This window comes from Aulonocara stuartgranti (genome assembly GCF_965226115.1).
Source record: "Aulonocara stuartgranti genome assembly, chromosome: 14".
Lineage (NCBI taxonomy): Eukaryota > Metazoa > Chordata > Actinopteri > Cichliformes > Cichlidae > Aulonocara > Aulonocara stuartgranti.
Genome location: NC_138950.1, coordinates 14,273,938 through 14,294,629, shown reverse-complemented (window position 1 = coordinate 14,294,629; position 20,692 = coordinate 14,273,938). Strand labels below are relative to the sequence as shown.

The following is a 20,692-nucleotide window of genomic DNA, read 5'->3' as shown; positions in this document are numbered from 1 at the left end:
AAAAAAAGAAGAAGAAAGTTGTGTTTTCAAAATTGGGGTTCAAGTTATTTTTACTTCCAATAGTGTTAACATACGACACAGGTCAATGACTACATTTTTGTTTTACATTTTCATTGTAAGTAGGCTAAAGCAGTTAATTAAAAGTAGTCGAACATAAATGTAAATGCTGTAATTTGATTATCTTAATAAACCATGTAACTTGGATGGATTCGATGCTGGCGTGACCACAGTGCACACGTCTGATGTCGCTCACAGTGGTCCAAGGGATCGCTCAGGGAGTTTGTGTGTTCGCTCAGACACATGGAAAATTAGAGGGAACATTGATGTCTGGCTTCTGTTTTCCAGGTCGTCCACCTTTAGTAGGAGTTCCTGAAGTTTCTTATGAAGGGAAGCCTCTTTTCTTGTAAGGGAGGAGATGTTGTCTTCAACTTTACTAATACGGGTTTCAGCTGAGGTAAGCCTCTCTGACAAGACCCCATTTGCGTCCTTTATTTCTTAGTTTGATGTTATAACTTCATGCAGTTGAGTAGTGAAGTGTGTTTTCAGCAACTGAGTTGTGGCCAGAACACTAGTTTCTTCCATTTTCTCGGTTTCATATTCGTTGCTACCATCATCATCTGATCCTTCCTTTCCAACTGTTTTAGGCTTATGTCTATGTCTTATATGGTTAAGCGGCATGTTGACTGGCTGGGTCGGAGCAGAAGCTTGTGTTGGGACAAGTGCCAATAGAAATATGGCTTTAGCTGCGGCAGAAAATCGATGAGAGGATGTAAAGCTCGGAGCCCGAAGTTTTGCTGCCGTTCAGATAGATGCCATAACCAGAAGCCCTGAAGCATTTTTTTTTTATCGTGTACTGAGAGTTTTTACCTAATGTTATTCTTACATTTTACACAATTCAATTTTATTTTTACAGCACCAAATTACAACAACACTCGCCTCAAAATTTAAGGGACTATTGTATCTTGATAAATTAATTTGTCATAAAGTAGCTCAGCAGTGTGTATTGCTCCAACGTGTCTATATGTAATCCCAACAGTACCTGGGAATGGTCCTGATGACGTGCTGGGGATGAGCCAGTCAATGGCATAACTACCTTTTTCATCCAGGAACTGGATGAACCCAGGGCACACTCCCTTTGACGGTGGGTTGGAGGATTTCATTCTGATTCTTTCAAAATCTTCCAAGACATATCCTTGGAACATATGTAAAACTTTGCAACAATATTCCTCCACAAGTAATCTCATCACTGACCCATAGCCAAATCAGTCATGATGGATAATGTTACAGGCAGTACTTGCACCAGGGCAAGCATCCAGTTCATTCACACCTGTCACATATGCTTACCCTGAACCTATTCATGTTTTTGAGAAAATGGTCCACTCAAAGGCGTGGCAGTTCTGCTGTTCTCTAGCAAATGCCAATCGAGCTGCGGAACAGCGGGCTGCATTGGGTAGCTACCACCACACATGCTGCTTGGACTCATGGATGTTTTTTTTTTAATGACAGAGTAGTTAAAAACATCCTAGAGTTGCTCACAGCAGGCTACTTTGAAGGCTTCTGGCAGGCACACTTTCATCTTTATTTCAAACAAGAAATGACATAACATTTATACATACAGCCCAGTTTTAGACACTAATATGAACAATTAAATGATAAACCATTTTGTATCCATGTGAGGTCTATCCATGAATTATTCCATAACAAATTAAGCAGATAAAAAAGTGATCAATTTTGTAAGTAAATCAATTTCTAAAGGTATCGGCATGATTCTCACCTGATAACCAATCCAATCCACACATGCAAAGATGCATAGATGTCCATAAATCACGTTTTGTGTAATAATGAGAAATGACAGAGAAAAATGACTGAAAACTGAAATGTATTTAATACTTTGTAGAAAAAGCCTTTGTTGGGGACAGCTCCACACAGGAGACATCTGTCTTCATCTGTCTCTCCTGTCCTCTACTCAAATGCATTCCTTAAGTGTGATTTTGGCCCATTCTTCCACAAAAACCAAAAAGTCTGCAAATCCTGAAGGATCCATGGCCGCCCGTAGGTTTTTCCATAGATTTTCATTTGGAGTCAGATCAGGCAATTGGCTGGGCCATTCATGGACCATTTTCTTTTTCTGTAAGTTTCTTTCACTGGATGCTTGGGATCATTTAGAGGAGTTTCTTTTAGGGTTTTGAAAACACAAGCAGGTGTGACATATACAAGAGTGCTGGGGTTGGGGACTCCAGGAAATCCAAAGGGGGAAAACAGGGTAGGTCACTCTTGCTCCTCTTCAGCCACACACTGCGATCTGCAAGCCGCGCTCCAACTCACTTTCAATTGCTTGGGTTTGTAAGTGACAGGTCCAGGAGGCCTGTTTTCAAAGACAATACAAGTTAGTTCATATGCAAGATACAAACAAGAACGAAGAGTAGTTTAGAGCCGGGGCTACACTGACACTAATCATACAACAACCCAGCGATGATTAGCACCGCTTCATTGTCTTAATTAGCAACAGGAACACAGAGATAATGAGGCACAGGTGGGAAGATGAACCGCAGGTGTGTGGGCCAAAGCAGAAACCCATAATTAGTTCTACCCAGGCAGGAGAGAGAGTAAGAGAGAGTATCAACAACAGCAAAACTCCACCACTCTGTGTTCCTTCGCCACTGCCTCGTTTGAGTTTTGGACAAAATGGATCAGAACAGCCAATCAGATTTTTTTGCATCCAAGTCTGTGTTTGGCCGGTTTTGTGGCACAAATATAATGGTGTACAGAAAGAGCTGAACGCGCACGGGCAGAAATGTTGAGAGCGCAAGCAACACATTGCGAGTGAGCGCAAATGCAAAAACTGAGCGAGAGGGGCTGCTATTGTGTGTGTGTGTGTGTGTATGGATAATAGCAAACACTAAAATACATTTTTTGCACGCAGCAATGAATTTTGTTCACTCAAATTCAGCTTCTCTTCGCTCAAAATAAATTTCTCCTCAAAATGCAACACTTGCACCTGCAAAAAATTTTTTATGTACGCTCAAAAATGTTTTACGTGCACTCGGAATAGTGGCACAAAAATAACGCCATACAGTGCTACAGACGCACAGACACAGTGTGCAGGTAACAAGAGTTAAAAAAATAAATAAATAAATTATGCACATTTTCTGAAAACACAACATCTCCGTGGCTTTCAAATCACAACGCAGGCTTCAGCAATAATTGGTCCACCGTAACAATTGTGTTCTTGGATACAAACAGAGTAATATAGTGTATCTCTAAGTGCATCTTAGAAGAACTCAGGTTACATATTCTCCCCTTCGGTTTACATGCCAGATTTTTCAGCTTCTTCTCACAGTCCAGAGACATGCAGTTAGTGGGTTTATGTTAAATGGTGATTCTAAATTGCCCATAGTTTTGAGTGTGAGCAGTTGTCTGTCTTTCTGTGTTAGCCCTGCGTAAAACTGGTGACCTGTCCAGGGTTTATCCCGGTTCTCACCAAATGGTAACCGGGATAGCCTTGTAAATTGGATATAATTTCTTCACTGTTACCTTCGTCAATACCATGTGCCAATGCAGTCTAATTTGTAATTCTTGAATAACAAACAGATAACAGTAACCGTAAACTGTAGAAGAAATGGCATTTCATTAATTTAGAAGATCTTTATTTTAAAGCACTTTGTAAATCTAGGACATCCCTGATTGAAGAAAATAAGAACAACCCTGGTTCTCCTTTGGCACTGTAACCAAGGCGCCAAAGAGTCAGACACCTGTTGCGCCAAGCATTCCTTTCAACTTAACTAGTCATGACTTCATGATTTTCTTCACAAATAGAATTTCAACTATTAGAGCAATTTTTTTCAGTTATTCAAACTTATTCAATAATCTCATAAACATATCATTACATACATCAATTTCCAACACTATGGGTATTTATTTAGACTACTTCTCCGTAGTTGATTTTTCTTAGTAATCAGTTTCCTTAAATGATCCATCTTAAATACAATTAATCTATCTCTATTATTGGGCTATATACCACAAGCTTTCAAGTAATTAAACCATTACTTATAAAGACATCACTTCAGCCAGCTATCTTAGCTAATTATAGGGCAGTCACCAGCCTTCCTTTTATCTAAAACATTTTTGAAAGGGCAGTTGTAAATCAGTTAACTGATCATCTGCAGAGGAGTTTCAGCCATATTTCAGAACTCATCACAACACAGAAACACCTTTAGTGAAGGTTACAAATAATCTTCTTATGGTCTCTGACAGTGGGCTCATCTCTGTGCTTGTCCTCCCTGTGAGTAATCTTGGTGTTATTTTTGACCACAATATGTCCATATTAAACAAATATGTAGGGTTTTATTCTTGAATTTGCATAGTATCTCTAAAATTAGAAACATCTTGTCTCTGAGTAATGCTAATAAAAAAAAAAAAATAGTTCAGGTATTTATTGTTTCTAAACTTGACTACTGTAGTTGAGTATTATTATCAGGTAGATAATAGAATGAAAATATTTGCCCCACCTTGACTTCTCTTCATTGGCTCCCTGTTAAATCCAGAATTGAATTTAAAATACTTGCCCTCACATACAAGGTCGTGAATAGTCAGGCCCCATCTTATCTTAAAGACATCATAGATCAATATCACCCCAATAGTGCGCGTCACTCTCATTCTGCAAGCTTACTTGTAGTTCATAGGTTTTTTAAAGCCTTCTGCTTTCAGGTGCCTCTTCTGTGGAAGCAGTGCCCTGTTACTTACTTTCAAGATTAGACTTAAGGCTTTCCTTTTTGAGAAAAAAATATTTATGGCTGGTAACCCTGAAACCTCGCTTAGTTATGATGCAATAGCTTTTGTCTGCTTGGGACTTCTTCTGCTTCTTTTTCAGTGACCTTTTTTCACTCATTCTCTGTTTATTATCATCTTAAAAATATAGCCAGAGTCCGCCCAATTCTCTCTCGGGCCAACACGGAGATGCTGATGCATGCTTTTATTACCAGTCGCATTGATTACTATAATGCCCTGCTCTCTGGTCTTCCCAAGAAGAATATTTCAACTTTACAACTTTTGCAAAACTCGGCAGCTCGTGTGCTGACAAAGACCAGAGGGCGGGCCCACATTACACTGGTTTTAGAATCACTGCATTGGCTCCCCGTGTGTTTCAGGATCGATTTTAAAGTTCTTTTATTGGTTTTTAAATGTCTTAATGGTCTTGGGCCTTCTTATCTCTCAGATCTGCTTTTACCATATGAACCCTCGCGGACCCTGAGGTCCTCTGGTACTGGCCTTTTGATTGTCCCTAAAGTCAGGACACATACTCACGGAGAGGCCGCTTTTCAGTGGTATGGTCCTCGTCTGTGGAACAGCCTGCCAGAGGAGCTCAGGGCCGTAGAGAACGTACATGTTTTTAAGAACAGGCTCAAGACCCACCTTTTTAATTTAGCTTTTACTTAGCGTTTATTTATCTTATGCTTATTCATTCTATCCTGTTATTTTATTATTTATTGATTTTATTCTTATTCATTTTTTAATCTTCTTACTCTATTTATATTTATATTCATATTGTATCCCGTTAGCGGTACCCCTGGAGGCTGTGGTCTGTGACCGGCTCTTGGTGCAGACGGCTCCCTGTTATAGTGTTTCCTCACTTGGCTCATGTGAACCCAGCCCAATTTTTACTCTTTAAGTGTGCGCGTGTGTGTGTGGGGGGGGGAGATATGTGTGTATTCACATCATTTATGTTAATGAGAGTGTGGGGAGTGAGTTGGAGGGTGGGGTGGGCTGCTTTTAACTATGTAAAGCAATTTGTGCTACATTTTTTGTATGAAAAGTGCTTTATAAATAAAGATTGATTGATTGATTGATTGATACAGCACTCTGGATTTAATCATTAGTTAGTCCAGTGTGAGCAGAAAATCCGGCTCCTGGTGAAGGCAACAGAACCACATGATCTGCAAAAAGCATAGATAAGATTCTGAAATCACCAAAATGGAAGCCTCTGCCACCTGGCTACACCTAGAAGTTCTTCCATCCATCCATTCTCTTCTGCTTATCCAATTCAGGGTCATGGGGCAGGGGGTGGATCGCAGGGTCAGAGTCAGGGTACTCCCTGGACAGGTCACCAGTCTGTTACAGGGCTAACACAGAGAGACACGGACAACCATTTGCTCTCACATTCACTCCTATGGGCAATTTAGAATCACCAGTTAAGCTAACCTCACTAACTGCATGTCTTCGGACTGTGGGATAAACCCACACCTTGACAGCAAGATCAGGAAGAAGGAACACACAAAGCTGGAGAAGTACCAAAGGCTCAGAGATGAGATGTGGAGGGTGAAAGTAACAGTGGTCCCAGTGGTAATCAGAGCGTTCAGTGCAGTGACCCCCAAGCTAGGCAAGTGGCTCCAGCAGATCCGAGGAACAACATCCGAGATCTCTGTTCCGAACAGCATAGTCCCCAGAACAGGAAAGATACGGGACCCTCAAGCTTTGAGGCCTCTGGTAGAGGACCTGAGCTTGAAGGTCTAAAAATGAGTGTGGATGTAGAAAGCTATAAAACACTATGTGGCGGAGGTGTGGTCTTTCGCTTTGCTGAAGGGAAGGGTGGTGCAGCAGGCTCGAGTCGCAGTGGCAGGGAGGCTGATGCGGCAGCTGCAGTTCATTTGTAGTAATAATTCTTTCCCTTTTCAGTGACACAGGGAGCTGATGATGGCAGAGAGGAGTCAGCTGGAAAGCTGAACAGAATGATGCAATCCCAATAAAAGAAACCCATAACAAGAACACTGTGTTATCTGAGTTGCATGTAGGTTCACACATAGAAAAAATAACCGCATTTTACAGACATTTTTGTAAAAATTGTAGATTGTCGCATTTAACTACAGGGTGTATTTAAAGTGACAGTGTTTCTCTAGTTTCATTCATTTATTTTTTTCCCTTGTTTCTTTTGAGGGGTTTTTTTGTCCCTGTTTCATCTTTTATATATCTCTCTTTGACCGCTCTACACATCATAAAATATTGATTCAGAAAAAAAAACTCTACCAGGTGACAATTGGGTTGAAAGGTACTCATCAGTGTAGAGGATCAAAATCAGCGGTGAGAGCACACAGCCCTGAGGGGAGCCTAGAGAGGTTGTGACAAGATGCAGCCGCAGCACCAATCCGTCTGTCGATCCCCAGTTCCGTTCTTCCCTCATTCGTGAACAAAACCCGAGGTACTTAAACTACTCCACTTGGGGCAGGAACTCGTCCCCAACCCCGGAGTGGGCACTCCACCCTTTTCCAGCTGAGAACCATGGCCTCAGATTTGGAGGTGTTGATCCTCATTCCCACCGCTTCACACTCGACTGCGAACCGTTCCAGTGTGAGCTGGAGGACACCACCTGATGAAGCCAACAGAACCACATCACCCGCGAAAAGCAGAGATGAGATTCTTGTTTATGAATGGTGTCAGTGATAAAAGCTTTGGTGTCATTGACACTTATGCCTGTTTGATGTACAAATTGGAGTGGGTCAGTGAGTTGATAAATGTTAAATGGCCTGTATTTGTATAGCGCTTTACTAGTCCCTAAGGACCCCAAAGCGCTTTACATATCCCGTCATCCACCCATTCACACACACATTCACACACTGGTGAAGGCAAGCTACATTGTAGCGACAGCCACCCTGGGACGCATTGACAGAGGCGAGGCTGCCGGACACTGGCGCCACCGGGCCCTCTGACCACCACCAGTAGGCGACGGGTGAAGTGTCTTGCCCAAGGACACAACGACCGAGACTGTCCAAGTCGGGGCTCGAACCGGCAACCTTCGATTACAAGGCACACTCCCAACTCTTGAGCCACGATCACCCCCATGATGATGATGTAGTTTTTCACAAGTTCTCTATGGGTTTCATCACATGGGCAAAGTGGCCCCAGCTTTCTAGAGGTTATCTGGTTACTTATTGATAAAGCAGGTAAGCCTGTTGTATTGTTGTAAGACCTGACACAACACACACTCACACACACCAGACACTGTTTGTGCTTATGATTTCACTTAATTCACTCTGTAACTGGATGCACAGGCTGACTTTCTCTGTGTGCCTTGCTCAGGAGCTCTTACGTAGTCTTTCCGACTGTGCTCGTCCTCCAGGTCCTAGTGTGCTATGGAAATAAGGCAAGATCAGATAATGTGTACCAGCCACACTGACTAGCCTCACAACCTGCCACATCGCCTGATAACAGCAACTTGGGTTTGAGGGGAAAACCATGGAAGCGCAGAACATGGACCAATGAGATGCCAACCTTCACACCAAAGAAAACAAGGTAGTGTTCAAGGGTCCTCACCAATTGCTGCTTGCCTTGTTCTCGACCTGAGCTATCTGGCCACTTTTCAGCCTCATTTACTGCACCAAGTCTGAAGCTTGTAATGTTAAGCTCAGGCATTTCTGCTGGTGAACTCTCAGGGCACACTGTTGCTGGTCGTCCTATTTAGCCAAAACAGAAGCTTCTAAATCAGCTAAGTTAGTCAGCTAAGTCCTGTCTCCAGCCACCTGCTCTGACCTTTTTGTTGTAGGTCTTTTTTCAGGCAATCGAATGGCTCTCCCTCAGGGACTGCTGACCTCAGCTGCCTAAGTGGCCCCAACTCGCCAACCTCAAGTTCAGCTTCAAGTCACTTACTTGACCTGCAGAGAAGTGAATCTGTGTCATGGTCTGGGTGAGTCACCAGTGTTTTTCAGTCATGTCCCTGTTTCCTCGCCTGGGTGGAGCATTCATCAGTTCACCTGCCACATTCACCTGTTGAAGATCCTGTTTAACCTATACAGGGAGTGCAGAATTATTAGGCAAGTTGTATTTTTGAGGAATAATGTTATTATTGAACAACAACCATGTTCTCAATGAACCCAAAAAACTCATTAATATCAAACCTGAATGTTTTTGGAAGTAGTTTTTAGTTTGTTTTTAGTTTTAGCTATTTTAGGGGGATATCTGTGTGTGCAGGTGACTATTACTGTGCATAATTATTAGGCAACTTAACAAAAAACAAATATATACCCATTTCAATTATTTATTTTTACCAGTGACACCAATGTAATGGGGAAGGCTTTAGGACCCAGGGGACTCAATGGAGGGCATAAAAGAGGGCGTAGTAATCCGGTTGTTCAGTCTGACGTCACTAGCCGTGTCTGGGTCTGAACTCCGCTGCAGGTCCATATATCAAACGATCACTATGGCATTACTGAGAGTTGAAAAACTGTCTAAAGTCTTTCATCTTTAATAAAATGATCAGCGTTCTGCTCTACCAGGTGTAACAATTGAGTTTAACATCCAGGCATCCATGAAAACGGAATTTATGACATTTAGCGGAGTTAGAAGTTAGCAGGGAGTTAGCTCGCTAGCTTCTATCTAAATACAATATAGCATGTCCTGACTGCGGGGTTTTGGAAACAAATTAAAACGTACAGCTCTGTTATCACTTCCAGCATAAATGAAGACAGAAAACTAAACAGCAGTGACGTTTGTAGGGTTACTGAAGTTGGGCTAGCTGGTATATAATGACGTGCTACGTGACAGCTAGCGACACAGCTATGTTAGCATAATATAAACAAGCTAACTTATTTCCCACTCGATAAAAGTTAACGTGAATGTTGTCGGTGGTCAGGAACAAATGTAATCGCATGGCAGGATGCTGTAAAAGGACCAAACTTCAGCCAGGAGAACAACTGAGATAATCCATCCACAATACGAGGTTAGTCATTCATATACTGCTGCATGGGCTGGGCTGTAGTTACATCCTAAGGTTTTAAAAACTGAGCTTAAATAAATGATTAGCGGTAATAAAAGCCGAGGGAGGTCAACAGTGATCACTGACTGTTTTAGGAGCTTTTTGAGATCAAATAGAAGAAAATACATAACATTAAACATGTTAACAACACAAAAGCCATATTAAACGCAGACTACTTTAGACCCGGAAGTAGGATTCGTCGCGTCATCACTGAACAACCGGATAGGTGCTGATGATTCCCACTGACAAGCGGCTGTGAGTAATGGATGCGTGAGTAGGTGAAGAGCCGAGAAGTTTAATCGCCTACGACGCAAACTGTGGTTTTAAACCTCTATAGATGAGGTTCAAGGTATAGGCTGTTTGTCTTTTAGTGTCCTTTCTTAAATTTTGTTGAAATGTATTTGATGTTTATTATAATTTATGTTTTAGTAGTGATTTCTGTGGAAGAAAAGGCCAAGACAAATCAGGTGTGCAGCAAATATAGTTGCCTACTCGAGGTATGTTAATTTAATATATCTGACATTAAAAAAAGGGGAAAAAAAGTCTATTATGCATTATAATTTAACTTATATTGTATTCCCTCCTGTAGGGCAGGCTGCACATGCGAACTTGTCACTGTTTTTTTCCTCCTTCTCTGTATGGTTGTGTTTTTTGGTTTTAGCAGGTCACCGTTTTTAATTATTTTTGTTGTTTTATTTCGGGTTTTGTTTATTTTTATTGGGTTGGTGCAATACTAAGCGGGCAACGTGCAATCCCTGAGTGGGGCTCATACCTCGGGGGAATGAGGATTTTTTAGTGGTGCTCTGTGTGTGGATTTGCCGTGATTAAGGTTTATTAAGAGTGCTTTTGTATTACCACCGTCTATTGCCTGAACTAGCACTTAGTGCATGCTATAAGTGTTCGGTTGGGCCTTTTTATGTTTGAGGTGGATTTGTCTCTTTTAGAGTGACGAGCACCTGGGACCGCCAAGGAGGAACAAACCCTCAGGTGATAGCTTTGTTGCTGGCAAGGTTGCACCGCTACTATTTTTTTTGTTGTAGCGATGTTTTAGGGTTTTTTTTCTTTTTCTCAAAACTTTGGTGTCTTGTTATGTTAATAAATTGTTGAACATCTTTTACTGATATTCACCCTCTTGTCCTGTTTATTCTGGGTTAGGATCATTCACACACACTGTTCTCCTGATTTGGAGGTTCTGGCAGTCTCGTGCAGACCTTTTTACATCCCGAGGGAGTTTACAGTAGTTATTGTGATAGCTGTTTATATACCGCCGGATGCTAACGTTAGCACGGCTCTCAGCCTCTTGCTCAACACCATAAACAAACAACAGCTTGCCCACCCCGATGGGGTTTTTAGTGTCGCCGGCGACTTTAACAAAGCGTGCCTAAAGACTGTGCTTCCTAAATTTGTCCAGTTCGTTGACTTTGCTACGAGAGGAGAACACACTTTGGACCATGTCTATTCAAACATCAGGCATGCTTTCAGAGCGACACCCCTCCCCCACCTGGCTGGATCTGACCACCTCTGCATGTCCCTCACCCCCACCTACACCCCCCTGCTGAGAAAAACAAAGCCCCAGACAAAGACAATAAAAACCTGGCCTGAAGGAGCCCTTTCTCAACTGCAGGACTGCTTCTCAACAACTGTATGGGATTTATTCTCCAGCCACAACCTCCAGGAGTACACGGACACTGTACTCTCGTACATCAGGAACTGTGTTGACAATGTCACCGTCAACAAAAGGGTCAGGGTGTTTCCAAATCAAAAACCCTGGATGAATAGCGAAGTGCAATCCCTCCTAAAAAGCCGCAACACTGCCTTCAAGTCAGGGGACAGGGCTGCGTATAGGGCGGCCAGGGCAGACCTGAGTAGAGGCATCAGGAAAGCTAAGGCTGCCTATAGGAGGAGGATTGAAGATCACCTTGCTGACAACGACCCCAGAAAAATGTGGCAGGGGATCAATCACATTACCAACTACAGAAGCAATAACCAGGCAACATCTAGGACTGATGCCTCACTGGCTGAGGATCTAAACAGTTTCTTCGCCCGCTTTGAGACGACCAAGCCCTCAGCTGCCACACCACTTCCACCCGCCCCCAGCACTGGCACACTAACACTTAGGGAGCACCAAGTGAGGTGTGTTCTAAGGTCAGTGAATCCCAGGAAGGCGGCAGGTCCTGATGGAATACATGGAAAGGTTCTCAGAGCATGTGCTGACGAACTGACCGGAGTCTTCACTAAAATCTTCAACCTTTCCTTGTCATCAAACACCGTCCCGCCCTGCCTCAAAACCTCCACCATCATCCCCATCGCCAAGAAGACAGCTGTGGCCAGCCCAAATGACTACAGGCCTGTTGCACTTACGCCTGTAGTGATGAAGTGCTTTGAGAGACTGGTCTGTCAGCACATCAGGGCCGGTCTGCCTCCCACTCTGGACCCCCACCAATTTGCCTACAGGACAAATCGTTCCACTGAGGACGCTATCACCATAGCGCTCCACACTGCGCTGAGTCACCTGGAGCACCGAGGAAGCTATGTGAGAATGCTCTTTCTGGACTTCAGCTCAGCATTCAATCATATCATCCCGGAGATCCTGGTCCAGAAACTGTCTCACCTGGGACTCTCCACCCCCATCTGCCTCTGGATCAAGGACTTCCTGACAAATAGACCACAGTCTGTCAGACTCGGCCCCCACCGGTCCAGCACCATCACACTCAGCACCGGGTCTCCACAAGGATGTGTTTTGAGTCCCCTCCTGTTTACGCTCTACACATCCGACTGCTCCCCTACCCATCTCTCAAACACCATCATAAAGTTCGCGGATGACACCACAGTGGTTGGACTCATCTCAAGGGGGGATGAGTCGGACTACAGAGATGAGGTCAACAGACTGACTGAGTGGTGTTCAGTTAACAACCTCCAACTGAACACCACGAAAACTAAAGAACTTATCTTGGACTTCAGGAAGGGCAGAGCAGACCCGGCCCCACTTTACATTCACGGGAGCTGTGTGGAGAGGGTACACTCCATGAGGTTTCTGGGCGTGCAGATATCTGATGACCTCTCCTGGACTGCAAATACTACAGCGGTGGTTAAAAAGGCCCGGCAGCGTCTCCACTTTCTGAGAGTGCTCAGGAGGAACAACCTGGAGGAGAGGCTGCTGGTGACATTTTACAGAGCCACCATAGAGAGCATCCTAACGTACGGCATAACAACATGGTATGCAGGGTGCTCAGCTGCAGACAGGAAAGTACTGCAGAGGGTCATCAACACAGCCCAGAAGATCACTGGCTGCTCTCTGCCCAGCCTGGAGGTCACTGCAAACTCTCGGTACCTCAGCAGAGCTGGCAATATCATCAAGGATGTTACGTCCCCTCTTAAATGCTAGGCGATGAGGGTGGGGGACAGTAACAGTTAGATCCAGGTGGAATGAAAAGAACGCCAGGCAGAGGTATTTCAAATCAAAATCAAATCAAATCACTTTTATTGTCACATCACATGTGCAGGCACACTGGCACAGCACATGCGAGTGAAATTCTTGTGTGCGAGCCCCACAAGCAACAGAGATGTGCAAACACAACAACACAAACGAGCAAAATACAAGAATGGCCAACCTGAAACTAATAAATATATGTACAATATATAATAGTGTATGCATTTCTGGATGTGTATACTAAATATTTTCCTACGTGTGTGTGTGTGTGTGTGTGTGTGTGTGTGTGTGTGTACACATTTTTACAAATTAAATAGTAAAAAAAAAATATATATATATATTATAATAATAATAATAATAATAATAATAATAATAATAATAATAATAAAATATACAGAGTTGAATATGTGCAAAACAAGTGGCATTTATATACAGTGTGGAGTGCATAATGTTGAAGTTCCAGTAGTGAAGCTGAGGTGTCTATGACGTGTTCAGCAGTCTGATGGCCTGATGGAAAAAGCTGTCTCTCAGTCTGCTGGTACGGGACCGGATGCTGCAGAACCTCCTTCCTGATGGAAGCAGTCTGAACAGTTTATGGCTGGGGTGACTGGAGTCCTTGATGATCCTCCCCACTTTCCTCAGGCAGCGCTTCCTGTAGATGTCTTGGAGGGAGGGAAGCTCACCTCCAATTATCCGTTCAGAGCACCGCACTACTCGCTGGAGAGCTTTGCAGTTGTAGGCGGTGCTGTTGCCATACCAGGTGGTGATGCATCCAGTGAGGATGCTCTCAATGGCACAGTGATAGAAGGTCCTGAGGATGCGGGGGCTCATGCCGAATCTTTTCAGTCTCCTGAGAAAGAAGAGGCGCTGCTGCGCCTTCTTCACTGTTTTGTTTGTGTGTACTGACCACGTAAGATCCTCAGCCAGATGTACTCCAAGGAACCGGAAGCTGCTCATTCTCTCCACAGCAGCGCCGTTGATGGTGATGGGGGTGTGTACTTCTCTGCACCTCCGGAAGTCCACTATCAACTCCTTTGTCTTTGCGACGTTGAGGGTGAGATGGTTGTCTTGACACCAGTGGGTCAGGGCGCTGACCTCCTCCCTGTAAGCCGTCTCATCACCGTTGGTGATAAGACCCACCACTGTAGTGTCGTCCGCAAACTTCACAATGATGTTGGAGCTGTTAGTGGCTCCTGTTAGTACAGGAGAGGGCTCAGTACACACCCCTGTGGAGCACCAGTGTTCAGTGTGATGGGGGATGAGGTGATGCTGCCCAGTCTGACCACCTGGCGTCTGTCAGACAGGAAGCTAAGGATCCAGCTGCAGAGGGAGCTGCTCAGTCCTAGATCCTGCAGTTTCCTGTCCAGCTTCGAGGGAACGATGGTATTGAATGCTGAGCTGTAATCTACAAACAGCATCCTCACATACGTGTCTCTCTTCTCCAGGTATTTAATATAAAAGAGATCTTTATTGTAGGCAAACACCTCAATAATTACAAATGGCAACAACAAAAGGAGACAGCACCGCTGCTTTTTAATAAGAAATCAGGGAGGTCAACCCAAAGTGGTAATGACCACTCAACAAAGAAAGCAACAATAGGGCTTCAACAGAAAGAGACAGCAACGCTGCTAACAAACAATATCCAGGCAGGCCACACAAACTAATGAAGGCCGCCATCACTCATGGGCAATCACTGCTCAGTTAAGCACTACTCACACACCAGAGCCACACACCAGAAGGCTGGTCACCCGCAGCAGGCTGTTCCACACCTAAGTCAGTAGCCCACTCTGACCAGCACAGAGGAAAACCACCAGAAACCTCTCCTTCCTCTTCCACACTGCTCTTCTCCAGCTTATATCACCCCTGAGGGTAATTGGTTGTAACGAGAGCAGATGAGCAGCAGGTGTGACCTAAAGGAGAGGGCAGGGGCAGAGAGAGACAAGGGGAGGGGCCAGAACGAAGGAGGAGGAGAGAGAGAAGACAACACCACGCCCACACACTCCCACAGCCTCCCAGGATGTAACAAAGGACCACTCTCACCCCAGCAACCAACTGTTTGAACTATTACCATCAGGCCGACGGTACAGGTCACATAAAACCAGGACAAACAGATTCAGGGATAGCTTCTTTCCCAGAGCTATCACCGTAGTAAATAAGCACAAAAACAATTGAACCTATTCCATACCGTCACTGTCATTATATTATGCTGCTATTCATACTGTCATTATATTAATGCTGCTATCCTGTATATATTGTACATACTATTGTTTGAGTACTTACGATTGGTTTTTTTTGTACTTTTTATATTTTACATTTATATTTATTATTGAAACTTGCACCAAGGGAGTGGCACTCCAATTTCGTTGTACTCTGTACAATGACAATAAAGGCTATTCTATTCTATTCTAAATATACATTTCTGACATTCAAAAACAAAACAAAAACAAATCAGCGACCAATATAGCCACCTTTCTTTGCAAGGACACTCAAAAGCCTGCCATCCATGGATTCTGTCAGTGTTTTGATCTGTTCACCATCAACATTGCGTGCAGCAGCAACCACAGCCTCCCAGACACTGTTCAGAGAGGTGTACTGTTTTCCCTCCTTGTAAATCTCACATTTGATGATGGACCACAGGTTCTCAATGGGGTTCAGATTAGGTGAACAAGGTGGCCATGTCATTAGTTTTTCTTCTTTTATACCCTTTCTTGCCAGCCACGCTGTGGAGTACTTGGACGCGTGTGATGGAGCATTGTCCTGCATGAAAATCATGTTTTTCTTGAAGGATGCAGACTTCTTCCTGTACCACTGCTTGAAGAAGGTGTCTTCCAGAAACTGGCAGTAGGACTGGGAGTTGAGCTTGACTCCATCCTCAACCCGAAAAGGCTCATCTTTGTTGATACCAGCCCAAACCAGTACTCCACCTCCACCTTGCTGGCGTCTGAGTCGGACTGGAGCTCTCTGCCCTTTACCAATCCAGCCACAGGCCCATCCATCTGGCCCATCAAGACTCACTCTCATTTCATCAGTCCATAAAACCTTAGAAAAACCAGTCTTGAGATATTTCTTGGCCCAGTCTTGACATTTCAGCTTGTGTGTCTTGTTCAGTGGTGGTCGTCTTTCGGCCTTTCTTACCTTGGCCATGTCTCTGAGTATTGCACACCTTGTGCTTTTGGGCACTCCAGTGATGTTGCAGCTCTGAAATATGGCCAAACTGCACAGCAAATTCAAAAGTGTTAAATGTTTTGGTGTTAATAGTCTTCTTGCAAAAGTAAAGTTAATTTTACTCTAAGCAGAGTCACATTCTTTTAATGTAACTCTGAGGTGTAAAATGATAGTAGTTAAAATCGAGTGTTAAAAATTAGTGTTTCTCTGTCAAATCTGGAGGTGTTACAATGGAAACATTAACTCTTGACCTCTTAACTCTGAACTCCTACAGGGGCTATGACACCAATAGAGTAAATTCACAGAATCCGCCCCTAGCACGGCTCCAATCGAAGCTGAAGTGAAGCCGTTTCAGAACATTTTGCTCTACATATTTGAGTTGTTTGCCATGCTTGGTAAGTCATTTTTTCAAAGATTGTTTCAATTATTATTATGAGCTTTTACTTCTGTGGCTCTTTGGAGTTGAGACAAAGCTGTGTGAAAGGCATTAGCCATGTTGCTCGTTGATAGCATAATATTCTGTTTTAGCTAGCTGAAAGGTATTGTTTGCGGGCAAATACTGCAGCCTTGAAAAAAAGCTTGCATGTGAATTTTCAGTCAAACTTTTGGTCAAATACACCTAAACAATGTCTAGAATGTGAAATGTTGGTATAATGGTGCTACTTGAAGCCTGAAAACGATCGCCCATAAAAAAAAACTAAAAAAAACGAGCAAACAGCAGTAGATTCTACGTTAGCATAGATCCCTCCAGAGTTTTGTGCACACGGTTTAGGTAAAAATTAAAAAGGTTGAGGTTTTACATTTAGTTCAGTATTACCTGTGTCTTTGTCTTTTGGGAAAATACTTTACACAAGTAGTGGCTCAAAGAGGATTCCTTTTTTTTTTCTTTTTTTTTTCACTGTGCTGCAATTGTTTACTGAATTATTTGTGCCATTAATTAGTGTCAACTAATTTTTATTCAATCTCCGCACAGGATATGCTTGTGAAGATGGAATATGGGGGAGAGCAGAAGTGCGTTGATGTTCCACAAAGGGATGAATGAAGGACATGCATATTGTATTGAAGAAATAAGTGATGAGAATGCTGTTATTTGCATTTACCATGTCAGACCTTTTGATAAACAAAATTCTAATGAAAGTGAGAACATGTATACTGTTACATCTTTCAGAAAATGTTTTGAAATTGTGGTGCACAGTTCAGAATAAATGTTTTTCAAAAACCATTGTGTCTTTTTAGTAAATGTTCATTTCCAAAAGAAATTTCTAGAAGTTCAGAACAGTAAAATTCCCGCTTTTTAGAATGAATTAGAAGATAACTCTTACGTAGTTAAACTAAAATACTCTTTGAGAGTTAATATATAAACTCTTAACACCAAGTGTTAAATTATCAACTCCAGACAGATTTGGTGTTTAACACTAAATCAGAGTTAACGTACCAACTCTCCAAAAAGAGTTAAATTAACACTCTCTGGTGTGGACCCATATAGACACTTTAATAGTGTTGAAATCAAATCTGACAGTGTTAATTTGGACATGCTGGATTTGCTGTGTGGTGGCAAGTGGCATCTTGGCAGCTGCACGCTTGACTTTTCTCAGTTCATGGGCAGTTATTTTGCACCTTGGTTTTTCCACATGCTTCTTGCGACCCTGTTGACTATTTTGAATTAAACGCTTGATTGTTCGATGATCACGCTTCAGAAGCTTTGCAGTTTTGAGACTGCTGCATCCCTCTGCAAGATATCTCACTATTTTTGACTTTTCTGAGCCTGTCAAGTCCTTCTTTTGACCCATTTTGCCAAAGGAAAGGACGTTGCCTAATAATTATGCACACCTGATATAGGGTGTTGATGTCACACCCCTTCTCATTACAGAGATGCACATCACCTAATATGCTTAATTGGTAGTAGGCTTTCGAGCCTATACAGCTTGGAGTAAGACAACATGCATGAAGAGGATGATGTGGACAAAATACTCATTTGCCTAATAATTCTGCACTCCCTGTAGATCTACAGGCAGTATTTAAGACCAGCGTCTACATCTCTTCTTCACCAGTTTGTCAGCTAACTCATGTTAGTAACAGGCCATCTTTACTCATTGTACCAAGTTCTTTGTTTAACTTACCATATTCTTCTTGTGTTCTTGTAGTCTTTGGATAGAGATAGGTTGGTCATATTTAAAATTGAAGCATTAATTAATGGCAGGACGTCTTTGAGCAGTGTTGTAGGAATGGTTTTGAGGAAGTAATTACTGAAGTTAACTCAGAAAGATCAATTGGAGAAAAAGACTAAATGGTACTAAAAGTAGCTACATGTTTCAGAATTATACCAGGGAGCCAAGTAGTTCTGAATTTGAGGCTCTATTTTTCACAGGAGCTACAGTATCCAGTCCCATATGGCAGGCAAAATTATTAACAAGATAATTGACCTCTGTTGGAGTAGCGTTCAAGTAGCTGCTCTGCTCTGTGTTGGTATAGGGCATTAAAGATGATAACAGTGGGTGGATTATATTCTTAAACTTTGTTACAGCAGTTTCAGAAAAAAACACCTTTTGTGATAAGGTCTAATCCCCACTGCTGTGTAATCAATTATTGTAAGTTTAAATGTTATCAGGAAATGATCAGACAAGAGAGGGTTTTCAGGAAACACTGTTAAATGTTCCATTTCTACCCCATATGTTAAAACAAGATCCAGAGTGCAGGTGGGTTCTTTTATATTTTAAGAAAGCCAATTGAGTCTAACAACAGATTAAATGTTGAGTTGAGGCTGTCATTTTTAGCATCTACATGGATGTTAAAATCACCCGCAATAATTATTTTATCTGAGCTGAGCACTAAATCAGATAAAAAAATCAGTGAGAAACTGTGTAAAGCCCAGGTGGATGATAGATGATCACAAATAACACTGGATTTTGAGTTTTGCAGCTAGAGTGAACAAGGCTGAGCATCAGGCTTTCAAATGAATTAAAAGTCTGTCTTGGTCTTTGTAAAGTAAAGTAACATTTTATTTGTATATTAGTTTTCAAAATAAAAATCACAAAGTGCTTCACAGAAAAACTAAAACATTAAAACAAAAATCAACCAAAAGCAAGTTTAAAAAAAGATGTGTTTTTAGTAGGGGTGGGACTCAATTAAAAAAAAAAATCTAATTAATTAGAGGCTTTGTAATTAATCGAATTTAATCGCACAAGAAAATTTCCCCCTAAGTGTAAATGTTTTTTGTTTTATTTAAAAGGGTGGGCGACAGAATTAAATAATAGAGATGGAAATAAATACTGTAAACTCTAACTCTTTTAATTTATGGGGGGGAAAAGCATTTAAACAGCATTTCAATTCAAAACAGAGAAACAAAAATAATATCCCTGGCCAAAATTGGGCAGACTTAAACACAAAATGCTGTTTTAAGTACCTTATGTACATTTTCAAAATGGTATTGTTTTTAAATAATAATAATAATAAAAAATTCAACATAAAGTGCAGTTTTTCTTCTTAAAAATAGGGCAGAAAAATAAAAGGTTATTTGACCTGCTTCACCTTTAAACTCTGAGTAACCTTAGCCAATATTATTTTGTACATTAGGCTAAAATAGTTTGATCATCAAAACTTTTAGTGCAAAAAATAACAAACCCGTTGGACTCACAATACCTCCATGCTTATTTACTGTCCATCTCTTTCAGCCAGTTACTTAGACAAACTAGCCTTTTCTTATTTTCAGAGCTCAAGGTGCTTTCTTTTTTTGTTACTATGTGACCTGCAAGTGAGAACAGTTTCTCACATGGGACAGAAGTGGCAGGACTAATCAAATATTTGCGGGCCAGGACAGACAGCTGAAGGTGGGTCCCTGCTTGACTGGACCACCACTGCACCAGGCAGTCTTTCTCGCTGATGGTGGATTCTGCTCTTTTTTTTTTTTTTTTTTTTTTCTGCTCTTTACAAACTCAGGGCCCTGTTACACATGGCTTCCTAATCTGAATCAGAGTCTGAAGACAATGAAGAGAAGATGAAGAACCTTGTCTTTGCTGGCTCCTTTGTGCTGGCATTTTTACACTGTTCCTGCAGCAGGGCCTCAAGGCTGGTCCAAACCTCTTCTCACTCTCCCCTTGCAAAGCACTTTAAATCCTTAAAGTGTGGGTCAAGCACGGTAGCTATCTTGAGCCACTGGTTGTTTGAGTGTAGCTACATGTTGGATAGGTCCTCTGAACATGAGACATATGTCTCACCTCTAAGAAGCTCAGTCACAAACCTGTAGTAGACAGTTCAAGAAAGTAATTTTTACAAACTTTCAAATCTAGAACTTTTTGAAGAAACTGTAACAATACGTTAAAAGAGAGTTTATTTACCTGCATGGCTCAAGGACAGTT

At 42.2% G+C, this 20,692-nt stretch overlaps 1 long non-coding RNA gene across 1 annotated transcript; it reads left to right on the top strand.

Moving 5' to 3' along the window:
* The first annotated feature begins 15,598 nt into the window (after nt 1–15,598).
* On the top strand, nt 15,599–17,559 carry LOC309688164. Its single transcript, XR_014270972.1, has 2 exons — nt 15,599–16,732; nt 17,311–17,559. It is a non-coding gene; the product is annotated as an uncharacterized lncRNA (long non-coding RNA).
* The last annotated feature ends 3,133 nt before the right edge of the window (nt 17,560–20,692 follow it).